Below are 25,625 nucleotides of genomic sequence, written 5' to 3'. Positions count from 1 at the left end.
GTTGTGGGGAATGAGTTCTGAGGATCGTGGACAGCAAGAGAGAAATGATGGAGTCCTAGGAAAATACATAGAAAGCTGCCTTATACTGAATCAGACCATTGATCAATGTGGTTTTCGAGCCCTACCTGGAGATGGCAGAGACCAAACATGGATGTTTTTTCCACGCCCTTTAGCACTGCACTATTACCCGTCCCCTGACAAAGCGTTGAGACAAATCAGAATACCTTTGTGAGTTTAGGGTGATACAAAGAGCAAAGGCCAAGACCAGGGATGTCAACAAGGCTGTGGAGAGCTATAAAGGGCAAAAGGTGTATTCTGGAACTGCTAAGAAGCCACTGTGGGGGGTGCAACAGCTTCCTAGGTTGTATGTATCAGCATGCAAACCTATGAAGTTCAGAGCAGCATCTGCTGGGTTCTCAGGAAGCCTTCTGTCCAAATACATCCTTGTAGGAACTTCTAAAACATTTTGCTTAGTGCTCTTGAAATACTTTTCAGTGCTCTTTCTTCTTTCTGTAACATTTGCCATTCTCCTGCTACTGGCTGAAATGGCTTTGTTTGATGCCTGCAATAATTTTGGTATCTATTATATGACATGAATTGAAGGGATGGTTGGTTTAAATTTCAGAAGTAAGCACAAGTAACTTCAAAAGTAATTGATTTTCATAGGGGAGGGAATTATTGGGTAACTCCAATAGAAGCTTCTGAGAAGGTCAGTTTTGCATGGCAGAGTTCTATAAATTGTTACAGATGCATTGTTGCACTTTGAAATTCTGGAACAAATAGCTTGCTTTGAAAAATGTGGGGGAAACAGAGAACAGAACAAATTAAATTACTCACAGCACAGAAGACACCAGGAAGAATGGCAGATGGTGTCAAATTAACTTCTTATGGACCAATTCAGAGATGAATGTTAACAGAAAACCAGAACGGCTACATGGATTAGTGGTGACCGGGCAACAAAATAACCCAAAAATGTTTGCCATGATGGCTGAGGTCTCATGGATCACAGTGGACAAATTAGGAACATAGGAAGCTGCTTTATACCAAGTCAGACCATTGGCTCATCTAGTTCAGTATTACCTACACTGACTGGCAGCCGCTCTCCAGGGTTTAGGTTGAGGATACCTGGAGATGCTGAGGATTGAACCAGGGACTTTCTGCATACAAGGGAGATGCTCTACCACTAAGCACGGACCTTTCTGCACTAAAAACAAACCAGTTTAAAAGTGGTTGCTCTTGGCTAGGTTATACACCATGTGATGCTAGGAATGCTGTAGTGTTTGTTACTAGGGTAATTGCTAGGGTAACCAATGGGTCTTAAACCCTCAGTGACTTCCCCTGCATGTGAAGATAGTCTCCGGTGGATAGAGCGGGCAAGACCAATAGTGGGTCCAACAGCCAATAAGACAGTGTGTCTACACGTGCTGTAGAGGGAAGTAAGGGACAGATGGGGTTTGCCAACCTGGGAAGGAAGCCATCTAAGAGAAGGAAACTCTGATCCTAAACCTCTGCTGCCTTGCAAGATATCTTCCAGAGAAGAAAAGGCTACACAAATCTGGAGCCCCTAAGACAATTGGATAGCACCTTGTATCCTTCCTTCCAGCAACTCCTACAGCCAAGCTGGTTCCAAACATATTGCTCTGATTTCCTTTGGACCAAATCTGCAACAGCGGTCTTGTTGTCTGGGCAGCCCAGAACCACCATACACGCTCTCCAGGTTTGCATCCCAGGAAAGTCACTTTGGTGCTGCTAACACAGTGGTTCGATTTCACTCCTGGAGGTGCACTCCAATGTCTCTCAGGACAGACAGATGCTAACAAGTGTTACTAGTGTTACAGGCAAATGTGACAGGGAAATATTTTGAATGGGGGCTTAATTTAAACTGAGTGCAGTAGAGATACTGAAGAGTGTTACAGGCTAGCAAGCGTTAGTGCTGGCGTCTCATTTTTTTGTGAGCTAAGAGGAAATTGTTTTGTCTCAAGTTTCCAATGTTTCTCAGGGCTAATGTTTCTCAGGATACCTTAAAGCAGCAGTGGATAACACTTTGCCAGTCTGAGGGCTGCATATCCCAGTGGGAGCCTTCTGGGGGCTGCATGTAAGGAGTGGGTGGGGTAGATGCAAAAGTGAGCATGGCAATGAGGTGTTCCTCTTGCCTTTGGACAGTAAGATTCATTCCCTCCCATTTGCCTGGGCAAATAGAAATGCCTTAACCTGGTGGAGGAAAAATGGTAATGTCAGCCGTTATGTCATATCTCTTTGGGGAGGACATTTAGACTGGGGGAGCCACTGCAGAAAAGTTTCTCTCCTGTTGGAGATAGACAACATACCTCCATTAAGGAATGATTTCCTGTTTCCCTGGACCTTTGTGTGAGCCTCTTGACTTACTGAGTTCTGCTGATTCTGATGGCTGCATTGTGCATGGTTATTATTTATTATTTTGCAGTTACAGATGGGTAGCCGTGTTGGTCTGCCATAGTCAAAACAAAATAAAAAAATTTTCTTCCAGTAGCACCTTAAAGACCAACTAAGTTAGTTCTAGGTATGAGCTTTTGTGTGCATGCACACTTCTTCAGATACACACATATTATTTTGCAGTTTTTTTGGTGGCATAATTGCATGCACACTTCTTCAGATACACACATATTATTTTGCAGTTTTTATTGGTGGCATAATTGTCTTGGCCATTTCTGCTGTAGCCCACTCTCAGATTACTTCTGTGATGAAGAGCAGGCAATAAATATCCTAAATAAATAAGGAAGGTATTCAGGAAAGGACTTCAGCTTGGAAGGATGATGGTCCTTCTGTTTGAAGGGCTCTTTGGTCCAAGTCCAGCTTAAAGATTAAGCATCGTTAAGAAGAGAAAGCAGGAGGGGCCTTGAGGCTGCCTATCTACCATTAGCTTCTGGATATTGTGAGATGTATTGTTTTTCTGTTTTTTAGTAATTATTTCTACATTTGCATATATACATATAAATTAGCATATGCAAATTTTATGGAAACACCTGTCCTCTTTTGTCCTTTCTTTTGGTGATGCATGTCCCCTTTCTGGCCACTCTAGCCTCAAGTGAAAAGCTTAAGATTTGGAGAGGCTGATACGTGAAATCAATGCAGCAACCATGTTGGTGGGTGGTAATCACACGGGTCTTTCCTGTCCATCTTTTTCTTCTGCAAGGTTTAATATTTAGAACCATAGCTCCGTGGTTGAGCATCTGCTTTACACACAGGTTCAAGTCTCAGGTTCAATCCCTGGTATTTCCAGGTAGGGTTGAGAGAGAGTAACCCCTTCTTCAAATCTTGGAGAGCCTCTGTCAGTCAGTGCTAGTCATCACTGAGCTAGAAGGACCCAATTATTTGACTTTGAATCAGCCAGTTTCCTGTGTTGCTCTGTTCATTTATACCCAATGTTCAGGACCAATCTAAGGTTTCTTTTATTGTCTCATCTGCACATGAAATCACACCATTTTCTTTCTCTCTCTAAATAATGTTACTTGCATTGACCCCTTTGGGTCTGATGAACTATAAATCTAAATAATGCCTGAGATGATGACCAAGGCATTTTTGCGGTACCAGGGAAGTCAAGGACATCTCATTATCCAGGCCTTCCTTCCCTTCCCTTCTACTTCCTTCAGCTTTTGATTAACCTGCAGGTTGTGTAAACAGATCAGAGACTGAAGTGAGTTAAGGGGCCTATTATCTCAGGATAATGAACCGTGTAAATATGTGTTCGGGTGAGAGCCTATGTTGAATCAAGACATAGATTTTATCCATTTTCTGCCACTTGTAGCCAACAGAAACGCCACAGCCCAATTAACAGAGATGTAGCCAATTTGCTTGTATCTGAGATGATTAATCATCTTTTGCAGCAACACAGCACAGCTTACATGTAGTGGTTTGTTCCTCTGTCAAATGATACACCATTGATTCAGATAGATGGAGAGAAGGGTATCTCTCCAGATCAGGGGATTTCAAGCTTAGGTTCTGTGATGAAACGATCAGTCAAGGTGAGCAAGCTGCCCCAAATATGGCTTCTTTACCAATAATGATCTTTTTCTGCAATCTGCAATTTCAGAGAAACATTCTGTAACATAGGAGCCAGCTCTTAAGGGCTGAGGTCCCTTTGCCCCCCTCCCCATAAAATATTTGAGGGGGCCAGGCTTGCCCAAAGTCGGTGGGCATTGCCATTCAAATGGTGTGCATGTGCCACATCTTGTGATCGATTATGTGGGGTGGGGCTTACCTTGGTCTGCTCAATATTTCATTCAAAATGGCAGCCCTGTTCTGCGACATATTTATTTGGTGGCCTTTGGCAGTAGCAAGGCTCAGCAGGTCACACTGAGCTTCATATATTGCCCTGGAAAAGTAGTGGGTCAATATCTACCATAAACTGTGATGTGCTCAAGAGGAATAGTTAGTCCCCCTGAACTGTGATATCCCATGGAAACGTATCCAGAGTTCTTCAATGTTCAGGCTTTGGAAAGTTTACTTATTATCAAAGCAAGAATATTTGCTTTTGATCTCATTAAAACCCCTGCTGTTATTACCCTTTAGATAGTTAGTAAGAGTAACAGACCAGGACATGGGAGACTGGGGTTCAAATCTCTTCAGGCATAGACAAACTAGGACCTCCAGATGTTTTGAGACTATAATTCCCATCACCCCTGACCACTTATCCTGTTAGCTAGGGATGATGGGAGTTGTAGTCCCAAAATGTCTGGAGGGCCAAGTTTCCTATGCCTGCTCTACTGGGCCATGAAGCTCACTGGCTGACCATGGGCCAGTCACTGTCTCTCATTCTATCCTACCTCACAGGGTTGTTGTGAGGCTAAAAAGGGAAGAGGGAGAATCATGTGTATGCTACCTTGAGCTCCTTGGAGAAAGGTAGGGTATGTATGTAACAATCAATCAATCAATAAAATTGGTGATAGTGAACAACAACAACAACAACAACAACAACAACAACAACAACAACAACAACAGGCAATCTTTTCTTTAAAAACAACAGACCTACCGTTACTCATCTTCCCCTCTTAGTGGAACACATTCTACCTTCTCTTCATCATCTAAAATTGCATGGTAGCTGCATAGGAGTTGCTGTGCTGGAGGCAGCCCAAGATATTTTGGTGGCTGAGAAAATCCAAATAGAGTAACAGTGGTATATTAATAAATAACAATCCCCAGTTTTCAGTCCTTGAATGACACCCTGTCAAATTGTTGCCTAGTCCTACTAAATATGCCTCGGTTGATGTAAAAGGCAGGATGCTCCCTCGTTCAAATCACTACCCACACACCCAACCAGCTAAAAGTGTTCTTGTTGTGGCTACATCTTCTGAGTCATCATCTCAACCCTTCGCATCTGACAGTGAGTACCCAAATGAAGAGGCCATGCTCCTGGTGTCTTTCTGGATTGCTGCCAAAGTGTTCCCGAACTCAAGCTGTAAATTCACAGATAAATAATAAAGGCCACAGTTTTAATGGGCAAAACTACACGTGACCATTATTCATGTTTTCTGTGGTTGGTTGGTTGTTTAAGTGTGCTTAACCTGGCAGCATTTATTTTGAAGAAAAATAGGATCCAATTCAGAATCTGCTCCTCATCTGAATCAGGGTCCAGCATAGTACTGGTTTTCTTGCCTCTGTTTAATATAAATAGCTCTACAAAGTGCTGTTTTACTGCAAACAGCACTTTCAGGGGCAAAGAGCAGCCAGGGGGCTGTTCTGAGTGCAGGACCCCAATTTGACCTGAGAGCAAGTTTTGGATTGGGATCCATGCAGATTAATAGCCCCACCCCACTAATAAACACCACCAGGTTAAGCACACATACCGCTTTTTAAGTGTGAGTAATTTGACACAGGTAAAGGTAAAGAGATCCTAAAAACTGGGCATTTGATGCTGCAATTGTTATTTGTACCACTAGAGGTCAGAAGAAAACACAGCCAGGAAAAAAGAATTGCATGCAAATGACACAGGAAGCATCACATCCAAAACTGCACTTTCCGGGCAGCTTATGTTCCCAATTAACAAGACAGCATGTTTCAATTTTTCAAAAATAATTTTACGTTTCCGTTGCCTAGCAACCAGGAAGCACATTTTTAAAATAAAGCATATGCCAAGATTTTCCATTGAACTTTATTCTAGTTCACAAGAATACAACTTCGCAAGGGGGGTGGGGAGAGAACCACCCTGGCAGTATGTTAATTATGTCTTTGTCAAGATGCAACACTCTAGTTAAGAGCCTTATACTTTGAGACTGCAGGTGCTTCAAACCAACAGATAACCCCCCCCCCCCAGATAAAACTATGTAAATGTTCACTGCACTTTTCCTCCCAGTTGGTAAACCAGATCTTCCACCCTCTGTTTTGCAAATTGGTTGGCACAAGAAGTGATTAAACTAGCATTCAGTCCATTTCCAGATGCCCATGTACTGTGGCTTCACTTTTGGTTTCCATTCAAGATGCTGACATTTCCTTCTGGCTGATTTTATGTGGGACGGTGGCTCCTTTTTTAGCGATGCCCTATCTTGGGGTTTTGTCCTTAGGAATACCCAATCCCTTCTCTTATGAAGTTGCATCAGCAGCATAAACTATATTCTACTAACCCAGCAATCAGCACCATTGATCATCACACTGAAAGAGTAGGAAGACTTGAGTGTAAAAGAAGGATTAAAGGGTGTGTTAGGCAAAGTAAGCTGTGATGGTTCATGATAAGTAAATCCAAAATCCACTGTCAGGCCATTAGGACAAACCAAAACATTGCAAAATTTGACCCTGGTTTGCACATCATGGTAGCCAAGGTTTTTCCTCTGGTTACAGGTTGTGGTTAAGGAGAGTTCTTAACTATGATCCTGTTGAAATTTTGGTTTAGCTGCATTGCCACACTGTGCTAAAAGGACCAAGGAGAAGCAAAGTGGGTGTGAAATCCTTTCTGGGAGCCAACACCTTGTCCTTGAATAAACTGTAGTTTGGTTTTCTGTGACATCCAAATGAAACCTATGAAGAAACAAGCTTTTAACTTCTCCAGAACCTGCCTACCTCCCAAGTGGAGCCAAAACTATTTAAGTCTTTTATCTCCTCCCATATGCCATCTTAAGACTGTAGTGTAGACTCCATGACTTTGACATTAAGGCTATATTCAATGCCATACATGTAAAGCACTATGATATAGTCATGACTTCCCACAAAGAATTCTGGGAGCTGTGGTTTGTTAAGGGTGCTGAGAGTTGTTAGAAGGCTCCCATTCTTCTCAGAGTAGTTTAACTCCTCCTCCTAACTCGTCTACCCCTGCTTTGTTTTACATCTAGCCTGAGGGAAAGTTCTGGAAAAATTCAAATGCTTTCTCGCTATTTTGGGACATTTTGGTTGGTCTAAGAGATATTCACCTGATTGTGAATACTGGATCTTTATCATCTGTAGACGCTAAAGATTTGTAGCATGAACCCAAGGCTTTTAATTAAAAGGATCTGTAGGTACCATCAATATAACATGGTGGTAACAGTATCTCAGACTGAAAACTGCATTTCAGACTTCTTTCAGAGAAAAGCTCGCACTTCAGGATTTCAGGTAGCTTTTCTGCAAGAAATTGAACAGTATTTTTAAATTTCAGTTGAATTTTCCATGCATTCTTATTCCTTGGTGCGGTGAAATCGTAGTGCTTCATAGGATGTGAATGGCATTTATTTTCATCACTGTGCATCAGAAAAGAAATGTGTCCTGACTCCCTTCAATATGTCACCTCAAAACCATTTGGCAAGAAGGGAGAGAGATTTTCTGAAAACAACAGTGGCTTCCTTTTTTCTTTTTCTTTTTGCAACTGAACATATTTGCAGCTGAGTATTAATCTACAGCCATTACTCATCACCACTGAATGCAAGTTGATCTTGCACAAACAATTAACATGGCACATTGCAACAAATGGAAAGGAATTAAAAATTAAGCTGCACACCACAGACTACAAACTCTGTTACTAAACCAGAGGGCAGTTTAAAACAACGAAAAACAAAACCCTGAACTGCTGTATTGGCTACAAATGTACAGAGCAATCCTAACTATAGGAAGCCGGTGGAAATTAATGTCGAGTTAAGTAAAGCCAGTATAAGCTTTGCATTTCCCTAGATCTTCCTTTGGCATAAGTTATCCCATTTAAATCCCCTTTCAGGAGTGGGGCTGCTGCCAGCTGAGCCTGGCAGAGGGACAACAAAAAGCTTTTAATATACTGTACAATTTGACTTACATGACCCTTACTGCTAGTGTAAGTTCCGCCAGGTAACCAGATCACATAGAATCATAGAATTGTGGAGCTGGAAGGGACCCCAAGGTGGGCAGAATGGGACGCTTCATGCTGGCAGAGACAAGCACTGGCCAGCAGCGCTGGGCAGAGGGACACCTTTGCCTAGTCCAACCCCCCTACCCAGCCCAGTGCAAAGGTTGGCTTAGATTTCAGTTGCAGCATGTGCAGCTGCAACAACTGCATAATGCGTCCCAGTTTAGCCCTGCTTTCCCTCCCTCCGTTGTCAGCCCTGTGTTTGAATGTTATGTTGTAAGCTTCTTGGGGCAGAGCCCTGTCGTCTTATCCTCTGCAAAATGTCATGACTACAGTTGGCGCTATGTAAATAATTAGAATTTTAGCAAAGGCACTAACAGCTGCTGAAGTCAGGGCATCTTGAGAATATAGGCTTCCTCACAGTTCCTAGGCAAGGCATTTTTTTGGCATTAATCTGGGGTGAAACTGCTTTAAAAATATCCCTTTGTATTTGAAAGGGGAGGAAAAATGACTCACTGGGTTGGAATTGTTCACTTCTCATTGCTGGCATGGAGGAGGTCCATCTAGAACAGCTCTTTTTTGTTGCAAGTATTTTGCTCCTATGAAGATAATAAACCTTGACATTCAAGTCAATTTGTCCCCTTCTGAGACAAGGCTCTGATGCTGGCAAATAGAGACACATACTGGCATGTAGCCTTATTAGTATCGATGGGAATTTTTGTGATGTAACGGGTTTAGAAGGGGCCAGTGGGTGTCAGCTACCGAATGCTCAAAGCAGGGTTGGGTGTGCTATATCAAAAGTCCAATTTCAAGAATGACACATCCTTCAAGAAACTGTCCCAAATCATCTCTATAGTTATGTTGTATCATCTCAGTCTTCATGTTTTCCTCCACGATGGTAGAGTACACACAGTGCACGTTGAAGGACTAAACAAGTATTAGATGGACAAATAGTCTAGCCTAGTATAAGATCACTTCCTACATTCCCGCCAATGACCTCTTTCTCCTTCCTGAGCAATTTCCACGCAGGCTGATGTCATTGTTGAAAGTCATTAGAAATTATTGCCATGCTCTTGGATTTAGTGGAGATGTCCAGCTACTGACCGATGACTCCAAAAGACTCCGTAGGGAGGGGGCAGTAAGGTTTGGAACAGCACTGGCAGAGTTTAGTTTAGAAAACCCTTCCAATTTCCTTTCCCCAATGCTCTATTTATCTGGGGCTGCGGGGTAAGTTAGGCTGAGAACCAGTGGCTGCACAGGTTCACACAGTGAGCTCCATGGCTGAAGTTGGAGGTACAAAGTGTGGGATATTGCTCTAGTGGAAAAGCCGGCTGGTGTGAGTAGGACTGGGAGAAAAATGAGAGTAAAATATATGTTAGAAGGTAATATCCACTTACTGTGTATGCATCAAAGTAGGTTGATTTTGTGGGGTGCTGAAGGCAGCGGGCTTCAACTTAGAAGGCCACCTCTAGCTTTGAGTCCCCAGTGCCTCATTCCTCCTTGCAAATGTGCTCAGCTTAGGGGGTTTTTTGAAGAAAGTGTTTCTGGCACTTATCCTGAGTAATGGGAACCAATGTTTCAGTGCAAAGCATTAGATGAGACTGCTGCAGAGGAGGATCAATATTCACAATGAAGATTGCAGGTTTGACAGATCGAAACACATTCTGTTTCCCTGAGAATCAATAACTATATCAGCTACCAGTGGCTTTCCAAAGTACCTTTCTTTTATACAAGGTGGTGCCACCACAAATGCAATTAAGTACAAACATTTATAAATGCACAGTAAACAGCATATCTTCATCCTGGTTGGAATTGCAGCATATTCAGTGAATTTAACTGCCCTGTTCTGTAGGTCCTTGAGACGTCTGTAAAACTAAGGCTAGGACAAATGGATCTGCATAGTAATAGTGAGAGAATAGCATCTGATATCAGTATAAAACACTGTTTTTCTTTCTAAAGTAGCATACCAGCATGCCTAACACACAGGGCAACAGGTATTATTATTATTATTATTATTATTATTATTATTATTATTATATATAAAGGTAAAGGTAAAGGGACCCCTGATCATTAGGTCCAGTCGTGGCCAACTCTGGGGTTGCGGCGCTCATCTCGCTTTATTGGCCGAGGGAGCCGGCGTGCAGCTTCCAGGTCATGTGGCCAGCATGACGAAGCCACTTCTGGTGAACCAGAGCAGTGCACGGAAATGCCGTTTACCTTCCTGCTGGAGTGGTACCTATTGATCTACTTGCACTTTGACATGCTTTTGAACTGCTAGGTTGGCAGGAGCAGGGACCGAGCAACGGGAGCTCACCCCGTCACGGGGATTCGAACCGCCAGCCTTCTGATCTGCAAGTCCTAGGCTCTGTGGTTTAACCTACAGTGCCACCCACGTCCCATTATTAGATATACATAAAACTTAATGTCAAGATAGGCTTGAATGCCCCATCCTCACTTTAATATTTGAAAAACCAGCATAAGCAGCCAGTAAGAGTTAAAAGACAGCATGTTGGAGGCAGTGGCTGTGCGATCCAGGATGTGGAAGAAAGCAAGCCTTCATCTACCGAGCCCAGAGCACTGACCCATCGAGCTCATTGCCTATCAACAGAATCATGGAAGTGTAGAGTGGGAAGGGACCACGAGGATCTTCTAGTCCAACTCCCTGCAATGCTGATATCTTTTGCCCAATGTGGAACTCGAACCCAAAACCCTGAGACTAAGAGTCCCATGCTCTACTGACGGAGCTGACTGGAAGCAGCTAGCCAGAGTCTCAGGCCGAGGTCTTTCCCAGTTCTGCCAGAAAATACATATTAATTAGAAATACCAGAGGTTTCATGCATGCAAAGCATTTCATATATTTTTTTATTACATTTGTAGTCTACTTTTCCTCCAAGGAGCTCAAAACTTTGTATGCCATTCTCCCTGCCACCCTATTTTATCCTCATAATAATAACAACGCTGTGGGGATGGTTAGGCTGAGATGTGGTGACTGGCCCAAGGTCACCCAGTGAGCTCCATAGCTGAGTAGAGATTTGAACCCTGGGGTCCCAGGCACCTAGTTCAATACACTTTAACTGTTACACCACCGTGGCTCTCAAAGCATGCCTTGAACCCTTCTCCCAAATTGCAGCTGGGAATTGGCTGAGAACATCTGTGGTCATGCTGTTGCCAAGTAACATAGGTGCCAACTCCCTGGGGTCCTCGAGCACCCACAAAATTCCCTAGGAAGGGGCTGGGCACCCACAAATTTCAGTGCCAGGGCCATGCATGCTGCATGGCACCCATGGCCCCAGGCATCCATGGTCACAGGGCCAAGCTGGCACTACTGCCAAGTAATTTAAAGCCATCTGAATTTCTGTATTGGAGGAGGGAGAGTGAAGGGATAGCAGAAAGTGGTGGGTAGGTGGGCTCACTTGCATGTAGCCCCCAAATGCAGGTGGCGCAGTGGTTTAAACCACAGAGCCTCTTGGGCTTCCCGATTGGAAGGTTGGCAGTTTGAATCCGTACGACCGGGTGAGCTCCCATTGCTGTGTCCCAGCTCCTGCCATCCTAGCAGTTTAAAAGCATACCAGTGCAAGTAGATAAATAGGTACCACTGCGGCTGTAAGGTAAATTTCCGTGCACTCTGGCACTTGTCACGGTGTCCTGTTGCGCTAGTAGCAGTTTAGTCATGCTGGTCACATGACCCGGAAAGCTATCTGTGGACAAATGCCAGCTCCCTCGGCCTGAAGCAAGATGAGCACCGCAAAGTGCCGCACCCCATAGTTGCCTTTGACCGGACTTAACCATCCAGGGGTCCTTTGCCTTTACCTTTACCTACCTCTAAAAGAATGCAAGGCTTTACACCCCAAAATGAAGGTTCCTCACCCCCGGAAGAGAAGATGTATCCCATCATGACTTATGAACGCACTTAATGTTGCAATTGTGCTCAAAGCTCTTTGGAGAGCTGCATTGTGCTATTATGATGGTTGAACAATACAATCCTCTGAGATCACCGAAAGTCCTGCAGCTCTCACTTGTTGATTCTCTTCTCTGGCTCTGGCAGAGAAACCTGGGGCCACATTAGTGGCCTGGTCAGGCCAGCTTGGCAGGCTTATCACAGGAAGTAATAAAAATAGCAAGTGCTTTACTAGAAGCACAATAAGGTGACTGGCAAGTTTTATAACTGGTTCTTCTACATTTGTTAGGGGGAGAAATAAATCCCTGGTTTCTCTGGGGCTTTTCAGTGGTTCTTTTTTTAAAAGCAGTTTGTAAATAAAGCTCTTACATGTTAAGGGAGAGAATGAAGTGTGCTGCTGGTGGTTGTGCAGACTTTATAATTGAATGGCTGTCTCTCCAAGCAGGGTTCATGGACTCAATAATTCCACTTCCAAAAGGGATGCATTCTCCTGACAAGCATTTATTGTGAGTCCTATTCTATATGGATTTTAAGATTCGAAGAATGCAGTGGGGAAGAGAGTAGGCTGCAATGGAAGAATCCTAGAGTCAGAGAACTGCAGAGTTGGAAGGGACTCTGAGGGTCATCTAGGCTATCTTCCTGCCATGCAGGGCTCAAGGTTTCACCCCTGCCCCATTTACTTCTCTTGCTTTTTAAAATTAGGAACATGAGAAGCTACTTTACACCCAGCCAGGCCAATTGTCCATCTTGTGCTAAGCTCTCTGACTGGCAGCTCTTTCAGGCAGAGTTACCGTATTTTTCGCCCCATAGGACGCACCGGCCCATAGGATACACCAAGTTTTTTGGGGGGGAAATAAAGAAAAAAAATTATTCCCCCCCCAATGCGCTTGTGGGGCCGGCAGCGGGGGGAGAAGCGCTCTTCTCCCCACCGCCCGCCTTCAGACCAGGTCCGGGGACAGTGGGAAGACGCGCTGCGCCTCCCAGCTGTCCCTGGAGGTTGCGGGGCAGGCAGCGGGGAGAAGCAGGCAGCGGGGAGAAGCCCCGCCGTCAGCCTCCAAACCATGTCGGGAGACAGCGGGATGGCAGCGTTCCGCCTCCCCGCTGTCCCCCGACCTTGTGGGGCTGGCGCTGGGGCTCTCCAGGCTTCAACGAAAGCCTGCATTCGCCCCATAGGACGCACACACATTTCCCCTTCATTTTTGGAGGGGGAAAAGTGCGTCCTATAGGGCGAAAAATACGGTATTTTGTATGACCCTCTGACTAAACACCAGGAAGGATTTTCTGACAGGTGGATGACCACCAGTCAGGGATGCTTTGGTTTAGATTCCCTTGTGGTGCCTTCCAACTCTATGATTCTATGGGATCCATTAAACTTGGGATACCAAAGATTGCATTGAGGGAGTTCTGCATGCAGAGCATTTGTTCCATCACTGAGTTGTGGTTCAATTCTCCCCATACTCCATCTCTTTACATTTTATATCCCATCCTCTTCTGTCTCCACAACTGTTCCTGTATAAGGTTGCCAAATGTAGATTTCAAAAATTCTGGTTCCTGTCAGGCCAAGGGGTCATGGACATTGTTAGCAGGACCCACACGTCGGGTCTTTTCAGTGCAGCTGGGCATATTGCAAAACAGATTTCTGGGGAGAAGTCAGCCACCCACTGTCTTAAAATTGCTCTGAGACATCTGTACATAGAAATTCGCATCTGCAGTGTTTAAGCCAATATTGCCATGAGCCAATGGCCCAAGGCCTTTAAGTACTTAGCACCAGTGGAACTGGTGGATTGGACTCCACAGACAGCAGAGGTACGGTAATAGTAAAAGCTACCTGTTTGTTCCTGTGGCAGTGCTGGTGGATGCAGCTGGCTGAAGATTAGGGTTCAATTGCCCATGCAGCAGTGAAGCTCACCTACCTTGGGCCAATTCCTGTCTTTAAGTGTGACCTAGCTCACAGGATAAGAGGGGGAGGGCAACATATGGCAGGATATTAGTGGAATATAAATGGAGGGATATAAATGGAATAATAAACCAACCAAACAAATGTTTTTACAAAACATACACAATGCCCATTTGGGTGGCATTCATGTTGTAAATATAACATGTGCTCTACCAACTGAAACATAGGCAAGCTCACTCGTGACTGAACTGAGCTGCAGTCTGTGTTAGGGTTAGTTCAGTGCCAGAGAATATGCTTTGCGTGGATGCATGCTGAAGGCGCAAATTTAACCCCTGAAGTCTTCTGCTTAAAAAAGGATCACATGGAAGGAGCTCTGCCTAACATTTTGGGGAACCCGGAAGGGTCATAGCTCAGAGCACAGCCTGCAGAGGATTCCAGGTTCAATCCGTGGTATCTCCAGATAGGGCTGACTGGAGAGCGACTACCAGTTAATGTCAGCAGTTCTGAGCTAGATGCATCAAAGGTTTGAATCGGTATAAGGCAGTTTCCTGTGTTCCTGTGTTTCCTATGTTCAGACTTTTCCTAGCCACTGCCTGTCCGAGTGGCCACTTACTTGCAAAATGGACCAAAAGGCATGGTGGTTTTTTTCCAATGTTCAGATCAGTCATTCTCCAAATACTCTCAGCCAGTGTGAGAAAGCTGTGACCTGCCTTGCACGGAGGAGCATGGTTACGTAAGCCCAAGCCAGACAGAGAGCCCTTCTTTTGTTTTGGAACAGAGGGGTGCAAATGGGACCAGAAGCAACCCAGGGAGGAGTTAATTAAAGGAGGGGGGAAGAGTAAGGGGGTCTCATCTTATTTGTTTGGGGAAGCTATTAACTCTTCGCTGTAGCAGTCTTGGAGGTGTTTGCTGTGATGGGATCATAACCCGCCCTCCTCAATCATCCCCCTCCCATGGGGTTTGGGTGGGGAACCACAGATGTCAGGAAAACTCATTTGGCGGCATTAATCAAAATGGATTAGATTGAGCGGCATCAAGGCTACCCTGTTAGCACAGCATCAAAGAGACGTCCTCTCTGCCCCAGTGGCCTGCATTGTCCACTGCTTTGAAAACCTGGAGCCATCCAAACATTTACTGAAGGGGCAGAGTTGCTGCGTTGTGGCTAGAAGCTCACTGGAGCCTAATCCCTCATGCACTTCTGTCTCCTCTGTTTACAGTATAACTGGGTTAAGTAATCTGGTGCATTGGGGTGTTGGTGGCTGGAAGAGTTCAGAGCCCCAATTAAGATCCCAGCCAGCTTGTCCGTTCCAACTGTTTCGTGATGGCTGGACTGCCACAGAGCCAGTTCGTGCTGGAATGAACAAATACGCTCCCACATTTGTGACATTGGTACAATGTTTCTAAAGCCAGAAGGTTTTATTGGCTGTTGCTTGAAGAAGCGCCTTTCTTTTCCCCTCTGCCCAGGAAGAAAAACAGATTGGGATTCGATTTTTGAAACAGGCCTGGTTTCTGCACCCCACTGTCGTACAGTGGGGGGGGGCAGCGGCGTTAAATTACCACATATGTTTATTTGGAAACGTGTTCTGGGGAGACTATAAAATTATGCAGTAGATACGACATTGCAGTGGGTGCTGTATTTTTATTTTAAATGCCACAAATGAATTTATGCATTGAGTAAATACAATCACCAGCTACCATATGTTTGACATTTCTCAGATGAAAGTATGGCAGATATAGTTTGAAAATGGTATAGATGCAATATATTCAGATCAAAAAGCTAAATTGATAGTAAACAATGTGGTGACGGAGGAATTCAATATTGAAAAAGGGACACGACAAGGGTGCCCTCTATCCCCATTATTGTTTATCTCGGTCCTGGAGGTGCTTTTGAATATGATCAGAAGGGACCGGTCAGTTCGGGGCATTGAGGTCGGAGTGAAACAATACAAACTGAAAGCGTTTGCAGATGATTTGGTATTAACATTACAGGAGCCAGTTTCTAGTACAAAAAGAGTTTTGGATTTAATTTCCGATTATGGTCGGGTGGCGGGATTTAAGTTGAACAAGCAAAAGACTAAGGTCTTAGCAAAGAACCTAACGTCTACAGAAGCAGATGAGTTTTTGAAAGAGACAGGATTAAATGTGGTTAAAAAGGTAAAATACCTAGGGGTGTACCTGACTTCTAAAAACTTGAATTTGTTTAAGGACAACTATGAGAAATGTTGGTCAGAAATCAAAAGGGATTTGGAAACTTGGACAAGACTAAAACTTTCCTTGTTAGGCCGAATAGCAGCTATAAAGATGAATGTTTTGCCGAAAATGTTATTCTTGTTTCAGACCCTGCAGATTGTGGACAAAGTGGTATGTTTTGGAAAGTGGCAGAAGGATATCTCTAAGTTCGTTTGGCAGGGCAAAAAGCCCCGAATTAAGTTTAAAATACTAACAGATGCGAAAGAAAGGGGGGGATTTGCCCTGCCAGACTTGAGGTTATATTATGAATCTACAGCCTTCTGCTGGATGAAAGATTGGCTTTTGTTAGAGAACACTGATGTCCTAGATCTGGAAGGGTTTGATAACGCTTTTGGGTGGCATGCGTATTTGTGGTACGACAAGGTTAAAGTTCATAAAATGTTCAAAAATCATATTGTTAGAAGAGCAATTTTTATGGTCTGGACAAAATATAAAGACTTATTGGAGAGCAAAACACCAAGGTGGCTTTCACCGGCAGAGGCCAAGGCACGTAAGAGACTTAACATGGAGGCCTACTGGCCAAAATATTGGGAATTAATTGAAAAAGATGGTGACAATTGGAAGCTGCAGAGTTTTGAAAATGTAAAAAGCAAGGTGCGAGATTGGTTGCATTATGCTCAAATTCGGGAAGTTTTCAAAACAGATAAAAAGGTTGGGTTTCAGGTGGAAAAATCGAAATTAGAGACAGAATTGTTAGAACCTAAAGACAAATTACTATCAAGAATGTATAACTTGCTGCTTAAATGGAATACACAGGATGAGACAGTCAAATCCGCCATGATAAAGTGGGCACAGGATATTGGACATAACATTATGTTTGAGGACTGGGAAAGGTTATGGACCACCGGATTGAAATTCACGGCATGTAGTGCCCTGAAAGAAAATATTATGAAAATGATATACCGGTGGTACATGACCCCAGTCAAGCTGGCTAAGATATATCACCTGTCTGATAATAAATGCTGGAAGTGTAAAGAGGCGGAAGGGACGTTCTTTCATCTCTGGTGGACATGTCCGAAAGTGAAGGCCTTTTGGGAAATGATCTATAATGAGTTAAAAAAGGTATTTAGATATACCTTGCCTAAGAAACCGGAGGCCTTCCTTCTGGGCATTGTAGACCAGAATGTGTTAAAGAAGGATAGAACTTTTTTTATGTATGCTACAACAGCAGCAAGAATTCTCATCGCAAAGTGTTGGAAGACACAAGATTTACCCACACTGGAGGAATGGCAGACGCAGTTGATGGACTATATGGAACTGGCGGAAATGACTGGCAGAATCCGAGACTTGGGAGAAGAAAAAATGGAAGAGGACTGGAAAAAATTTAAGGACTATTTACAAAAATATTATAAGCTGTATGAATGTTAAGAAAATGCACTTTTTAGGAAATATTAGCCCCAGCAATGGTAATTAGGTGAAATGAAAATTAAGGCACAAGAAAAGAGAGGTGAAATTAAGAAAAAATTTTATTGCATTATGTTTTAATTATAATATATAAGACCATGGTTACAATAACTTTGACTTTGGTAACATGAAATTGAAAGATACAATAAGTAATGAATTGAAAGATACAATAATGAACTGAAAGATACAATAAGTAATGAAATAAGATAATAAATAGCTGAAGACTTTGTATTATGAATATTGGGTTACAAATATATTGAAATGGGTAATATGACAAAATGAAAGATACAATAAGCGACGAAATAAGATAACAAAATGCTGAAGTTAGTATTATAAATAATGCAGATTCGGGAAGATGTGGGGAAGTCCAAAAGATTCTGTAAAAGAAATATGATTTATGAAACTTTTGTATTTTATTCTTTGTTCTTTATTATTCTGTAAAACTAATAAAAATATTTTTTTTTTAAAAAAAAGAAAGTATGGCAGATATACATTAGTATATCTGTGGCTTATGACAATTGTCTTTCCTAGAAGACAATGAGCGTCATTGACTTGTGAGGCAGGTGGGTGAAGGGTTTGCCAACAAGAATAAGCTTGGAAGTGGGGCTGGTGGGGGGCGGGACCTGACACTTCAACGGACACCAATACTCACAGCATCAGGGATGGAGGGATATGTTATGCCCCTTCCACAAGGGTGTTTGGGTTATAGTCCATTTGCTTTCTACCATAGAAATTGATGCAAGCACCATGGACAGGCAGGGTGCTTGCAAAGTGTTCCTCAGAGTTCAATATGCATGGGATTTATTCAGTGCAATTCCTTTTGGTTTTCTTCCCTAGACAACATCTTCCATTGACCCTGAGAGAGCTCTCCAGCTATTCATGCATTTTCTAAATTGTCCCTCATGATCACAAAGGAACATAGTGGTAGCACTCAGGGGTATTTATTGGCTGTGTTGACCTTTTAACACTGTGACAAACAACACTCATTCATTGAGGGGAGTGAAAACAGGCTGTTTTCTAGTTTTCAAAAAAATGCAATTCAGCTATCTGACTGCCTTCTTCACATGGGACCACAGACACGAACTCTCTGTCTTTCACTCTCTGTCTTACTCACACACTCTACCAAAAAAAAAAAGTGCTTGGAAAAGTTCACCTGATTTTTAGATATAGCAGTGTGATTATGTAAGAACATCCTGATAGAAATGACACCATTTGTGGTGCTTATGGAGATTATCAGTGGCTACTGGCCAAATGGTTATGTATCTACCTCCACTATTGGAGGCAATATGCCTCTGAATTCCAGTTGCTGTTGGACTCAAATCCTTTTTGTGGGCTTCCCATAGGCATCTGGTTGGCCACTGTGGGAACAAGGATCCATTGGCCTGATCCAACAAGCTCTTCTTATATTCTATGTGACAGCTAATTCAGGTAAACTCTCTAGATTCTTGCAGGCTAAATAGTTGTGTAGAAACTGGGGGCTTGTCTCCCAATCCTAGCATCCAAGACAGGCCATAGCTATGGGAGGGCTGGCCAGGTTGTTTGTCCCAGGTGAAGCCTCCAGAGAGGCACCATTGAGGCTCCCAGCCTGTGTGTGTACACAAATGTGTGGGGTGTGGGTGTGTGCCAAACTGGGTCTTTGATCTGGGTGAAATAAAGCCCAGTTTTGCCCCTTTCCAAGAGAATATGCAGGGAAGGAGGTAGCTTTTGAGATATCTGGGGCCTAAGTCATTCAGGGCTTTAAATACCAATGTGAGCAACTTGAATTGGGTCTGGAAATGAACTGGCAACTCATAGAATCATAGAATCTTAGAGCTGGAAGGGATCCCAGGATCATCTCGTCCACCCCCTGCAATGCAGGCATCTCAGCTAAAGCATCCATGACAGATGGCCCTCCAACCTCTGCTTAAAAACCTCCAAGGAAGGAGAGTCTACTCCATAATTAAAGAGGAGGCTACAGTAATGCATAATTAGCCTAAACCTAACTTACAGGGTTGTTGTGAGGATGAAATGGGGAGGAGAACCATCTGCACCACCTTGAGATCCTTGGAAGATAAAGGTAGTATATACATGTAACAAATAAATAAATAAATAAAAATAATGAAGGGGAAGGCTGTAAGAATGAAGGTGTTGCACATATCCTATTTTCATCTTCTAAAGTTTGGAAGACATGGAATGTCCTCAAAAATATTTAAAAAATAATAATAATCCCTGGTGGTCGGATTTGAGAAACTGCTTTCTATAGGTTGCTGTGATTTTTTTAAAGTCCCTTTAGAACATGCTCAGCAGTTTGAAAAACAAACAAACAAACCTTCCCTCTTATACAAACGAAGTTTGTTAGCTTTGGTACCTGAGGCAGATTAAGTTTGGAATCTGTGTCCATGTTGTTTCAAACACATCCCAAAACATCCCAGTTAATTGCTCAGGAAACTGCTGAAGAATGGTGTGGGAACTTGTGGCAGGGGAGATAACTTAATTTGAAACATTTAAGTGTCTAGGAGAATACAATCTCTTATTTTGAGCTTTCAGTTTTTATTAGTTTCCAAATAACAGACTGCAAACCAGGACACAGAATGTTGTACTGGAGAGAATTAATTGTGTTCTGTCGGTGGTGTACCAGCAACTAGCATAATGGAACTGTTACCGTCACTTAACTGTGATGGAGTTCATCTTGTCCTTTGCACTATGGCAGAGGTATATTATTATTATTATTATTATTATTATTATTATTATTAATTTCACCTGCCTTTCAACCCAAGTTCCCAGGGCAGGTTACAACAATTTCAGATACAATATTAAAAAGAGTCTTAAACCCCCAACCACTCAGAAAAGTAGGAATAGACTTTCAATAAACATGCAGACTCTTGGGTTCTTACCCAAGATATTACAAGCCTTATCTGCTGTGAGCAACAACTTCATTTCCCTCTCCAAAGCTTTTCCATTGCTGGCTTTATCCCATTAAAATTCTTGCCCTTGATAGTCTTTGAGTGAGCCCAAATGAAAACACCTTCCCCTATTCTGACAAGTCTCTTTTAACAGGCTTTCCCAAAAAAGTTTTCATAGTTCATTCTTCATCGCTTTGTTAATTATCGTCCCTTGGTAGGAGAGATAATGCAGCCCACCTACATTATGTCTTGGCAACTGAAGCTTTTTTTTTTTTTGCAGAGTGCATATTCCAAATAGAATAGAGGCGGGAATTGTATACACATCTACCTGGCTTTTAAGAGTTTTATACACTGTTGTATACGTTCTGGTTGTATAGGTCCTTCAATTCACAGCAGGTTAAGGGGGGGGAAAAATAATTTATGAAATGACTCAAAAGTATGCTTGTTATGCCTAGCAATGGATTTTGTGGGATTTGCTGGGTATTTGAAAGGTATTAAGTTTTAATCTTGCGGAGCAATATTTGCCTTAAACCTGGTAGGAATGTGTCAGTACTGGCCCGGTTTTGTTGCTTTTAAAAAAAAATGCACTGAAGGTATCTATGTCCTGGTAAATAGGCAGTTGGAGCATATATCACAGATTATATCTCATATGCTCTAACTACCCCTATTTACCAGGGATGGTCCCTGTTTTCTGGTGCCTGGCTCTGGTAAATCATTGGCCTGGCTTGGACAATCATGCATTGATTTATTGTTTCATGCAAACTTGGAAACTATGGTTACCAACCTCAGCCCAAGCAAGGTTATTAAACCAACTTCAAAGGAAACAAGGAACAATGTTTAAGAAGCAGGGCTTGCAAAAAAAATGTTGCAGTGGATCCCTGGTGCACATGCATCACCTGGTTCCTTTGCTCCTCTGACCCATCCTGTGTCCTTTCTCAATAAACTGAAGCCCACCCACCTACTCTTTTCACACTGCCCTCTCTAAAACATGCTGTTCAGAAACCCACACACACTAAAACACATTGCAATAATGCCCATTGGAAACAATGGAACCTATCTGAACGCTCACTGGAAATAATGGGTGCTCTGAATGTCAGTTTTCATGACAGGGTTCCATTGAAATAAATGCAGGCTTCAGTGTTAAATGTAATGCAAACATGTTAACTGCTCACTTGAATAGAATAGGAAATGGACAGAAAAGAGTCTGGAAAATCTCATTATACCCAGTTCTCATTTTGGTCCTGATGCTGGAGGTGATGGAAGAAATCTATCCCGCCTTGCTGAATATGTAGCAAATAATAAGAAAGGTCAAGGGGAAAGGAAAGGAGAGACTTGGCTTGCTTTAATCTAGTTTGGAAATTCTCATATACTCCATTGCTGCATTTAGATGGCACTTTATCCCGTTTTCCTGATGTTTCCTTACCTTGAAATCATGCCACACTTTTGTGACGTTTTGGTTGTTCCTCCTAATAAAAGTGTAGGTATCGCTTAGCTGTGGATTTGGGAGTTGTTGTTTTTTTTGCCTATGGCCCAACATGCCTAATTCTGCTTTTTTATGTGCATTTTTTAAAAAGACAGTTTTGGAAGCATGATCCGCCAGTGTGGAAATAATAACAAGCTGCCATGGGGCTACATATTTTCATTTGTAAAGAGTTTTCGGTTGTCTCTTGAATGCATTGCTGGAATGAGTCACTCACCTCAAATGGCTTGCCAAGGAAACTGAACGAGAGCTGATTAATTGACTGCTGTCCACATAACAGCCCCATTGTAATAGCTTCCTCCACTCCCATCCCATCCTTTAATTGTGCTCATTACACCATCAAGTGCACTTACCTGTGCAAATTCTCCCGAGGCACCACATTAAACTTTTAAAACTCTTATAATTGTATTGCTGTCCTTTTCTTGCTGAAGAAGTGTGCATGCACACGAAAGCTCATACCTAGAACTAACTCAGTTGGTCTTTAAGGTGCTACTGGAAGGAATTTCTTTATTTTGTTTTGACCATGGCAGACCAACACGGCTACCTATCTGTAACTTTTCTTGCTGTTGTACCAAAGGGTAGTACAAATGTAATGCAGCTGATCTCATTGTTAAGAGCGTGGGTAGGCAAACTAAGGCCCGGGGGCCGGATCCGGCCTGATTGCCTTCTGAATCCGGCCCGCAGACGGTCCGGGAATCAGCATGTTTTTACATGAGTAGAATGTGCCCTTTTATTTAAAATGCATCTCTGGGTTATTTGTGGGGCATAGGAATTTGTTCATTTTTTATTATATTATATTATATTATATTATATTATATTATATTATATTATATTATATTATATTATATTATATTATTATATAATATATTATATTATATTATATTATATTATATTATATTATATTATATTATATTATATTATATTATATTATATTATATTTTTATTATATTATACAGTATATATAGTCCAGCCCCCTCAAGGTCTGAGGGACAGTGGACTGGCCCCCTGCTGAAAAAGTTTGCTGACCCCTGGTTAAGAGAGTTAAGGTAGACCTGGGGCCCCCACATTTCATGTCACCTCCTTTCCCCCTTTCTGGTGGTCTGTGGGAGAGAATATTTTCTCCCTCTTCCAACACTAGAGGCCAGGGCCTGTCAAGGAAGCTGAGAAAAGAAAGTACAGGAGAGACAAAAGGAAGCTCTTCTTCACAATGGGTAAACACTATGGAATTTGTGACCACAAACTGTAGTGATGGTTACTGACTTGGATGGCTTTAAAAGGAAATTAGACAAATTAATGGAGAAAAAGGCTATCAATATCTATTAGTCACGATGATGACTGCATGCTACCTCCAGGATACTTCTGAATGCCAACATCATGTATCTGTATACCAGTACCTGGAGAACATGTTCTGCTTGTGAAGTTTCCAGAGTCATCTGGTTGACCACTGTAGGAACAGAGTGCTGGACTAGAGAGGCTTTTGGTTTGCTCTTCTTATTATGCAAATTTCCACTTTATTTATTATCCACTTTAGCTGTGCATTCATATTATAACTGCATCCTTCGACACCATGATTAATGCAGGCCACCTTCCCTCTTTTCCAGCGATTTCTGATCCATCTACAACCCATGGTTCAGATACCTTCTCTCCTCCTACCCTCCTGTCTCAGCTCCTTGTAGGTGAAGAAACTAGGGACTGAACTTGGGAGGAGAAGCATGTAAAATATGTTGTCTGCCAATGATCTCTACCATCCGTCTACACTTAGACGAGATTAGTAACTTGCGTGTAGTAATGGGAAGGAGACTTGTGCTACTGCTGGACAGAACTATACTTGCCTCTTCTGAAAGAAGAAATCTCTATGTCTTTTCCACAGGCTCACCAAGTTTTCTGTCCAAGGCATTAGCTGAGCCAAAATTCTTTTTTATGTTGGGGAGGGGATGACCAAGGGCAGTAGTAGGTTTTGGAAAATGATTACAATTGTCAATCCCTTCCTGAAATCAGCATTGGCCCTAGATGTTTTGCTGCTTGAAACAAGAGTCCAAATGGCACTAGACACAAGACTTTTAAAAGTCTTGCTGCACCATTCAGACACCAATTCTTGCTGTTGTGTATCCCCCAATCTTCTGTAACCGATTCACATTGTTGTATGGTAGACCCAGATTACCTGGGATCTGGCAGGCACAATCCCCCAGTGTAAAAGGATCTTGCTTTTTAATAGGGAGAACTTGAAAGGACTGAATTCTCACAGCCTTGTGTATCTAGCTACAGTTAGATACAGACAAAAATAGCAGTGCCTAGTTGTTTGCAATAGTTGTCACTTGCCACTGATATCATCTATTAAGATGGAGCAGAACATGATCATAAAGTTCTGTGTGCTTCTAAATTGGAACCTTTATGAAACCGGCAATGGTTATATAACCATCATGCTACTTCATTAAATGTGGATTAATGTCAATAACATTCTTTTTTGTAGGCTTCCTTCCAAAGCAGAACAGCAAGATTCTTAACAATCTGACACACAGCGGAAGGAATATAATTGCCTTTTTTCAAATTTAAATGAAGTGCAAATACATTTCCATTTTGGGCTTTTCACTGCTGTGTTTGAGCCAGCCTTTCTTCAAAAGGTTTTGAAAAACCTACCTGGGGGCATGTGGAATATTCTGAGTTGCAAAACTGTGCTGTGTTTCCTAGGTGCCTTTTGCAAATTGTCAGATTCTTTAATCAAAATCAGAATATTTAACAGTACCTCCTGGGCTACATCTACTGTGTGCATGTGTGTGTGATTAGCTGCTTTCCCTACAGCCCAGGTTACATTGGTGAATGTGCACATGGGTTTGTCTGAATTGCTTAACAAGACTTCAAGCTGGTTGCCTATTTAGTATTTTATGACCTACCGTATGTCAAAGAGTTGCAATGAGGGTGGAGGAATCATGTCTCACCCAAACTGCTTCTGGGAGGAGGTCAGGAGAACCCCCAGAACAGCATGCAAGGGGAGGAAATATTTCTGGCTTGCATGTAGAAATGCACTGCAAAGCCCAATCTTACTACTGGAGTCCCTTTTAGCTGGAAATGCCTGGAAACTTCTGCCCTAAAAGCATGTATTGCCCCCACTACACAAGCCTCTGGCCTCTCTCCTTCATAAATGCAGCAGGTGACTAATATTTTCAAAACTGTAGTGCTTGTAATATATAGGGGATGGATATGTACCATAGCCAGGCCAAGTTAAGACATGTTGAGGCTCTAAACTATGTCAAGTTTAAGAGGCCCATAAGCAATACAAAAAAGTGTATTAATCTAATAGAAAGGACAGTGAAAATAGAAACAATAAAGTTTTATATGTGCAAATAAGTAAGGATGCAACTAAAAACTAAATCTAAAACGTAACGCTTAAAAAATATTCTTTTGAGGCCTTGCATAATCTGATGCCCTAAAAACTGCAGTTTATTTAGTTTATGCATAAATCCTGCACTAATTGGAGTTCTACCTTAACTGTCCCTAGAATCCAGCAAAAATGGAGCTTTAGGGTCAGTTCTAACAGGTGTATACATCATTCAAGTTCA

The 25,625-nt window shown here is 42.4% G+C and overlaps 1 long non-coding RNA gene across 3 annotated transcripts; it reads right to left on the bottom strand.

Moving 5' to 3' along the window:
* LOC309341309 lies at positions 1-12,253 on the bottom strand. 3 transcript variants are annotated; one of them, XR_014156192.1, is made up of 6 exons: positions 12,125-12,253; positions 8,774-9,603; positions 7,377-7,566; positions 5,009-5,124; positions 2,021-2,211; positions 1-562 (listed from the first exon to the last, which is right to left on the bottom strand). It is a non-coding gene; the product is annotated as an uncharacterized lncRNA (long non-coding RNA). The 3 variants fall into 3 exon arrangements; XR_014156193.1 differs by lacking the exon at positions 2,021-2,211 and having other exon boundaries at positions 2-562; XR_014156194.1 differs by lacking the exon at positions 2,021-2,211 and having other exon boundaries at positions 3-562; positions 7,468-7,566.
* Positions 12,254-25,625: the final 13,372 nt, after the last annotated feature.

The sequence above is a fragment of the Podarcis erhardii genome, assembly GCF_964252035.2.
Source record: "Podarcis erhardii genome assembly, chromosome: 4".
In the NCBI taxonomy this organism is placed as follows: domain Eukaryota; kingdom Metazoa; phylum Chordata; class Lepidosauria; order Squamata; family Lacertidae; genus Podarcis; species Podarcis erhardii.
Note: the sequence above shows the minus strand (reverse complement) of the source record. Positions and strands in the feature narration are given on the sequence as shown.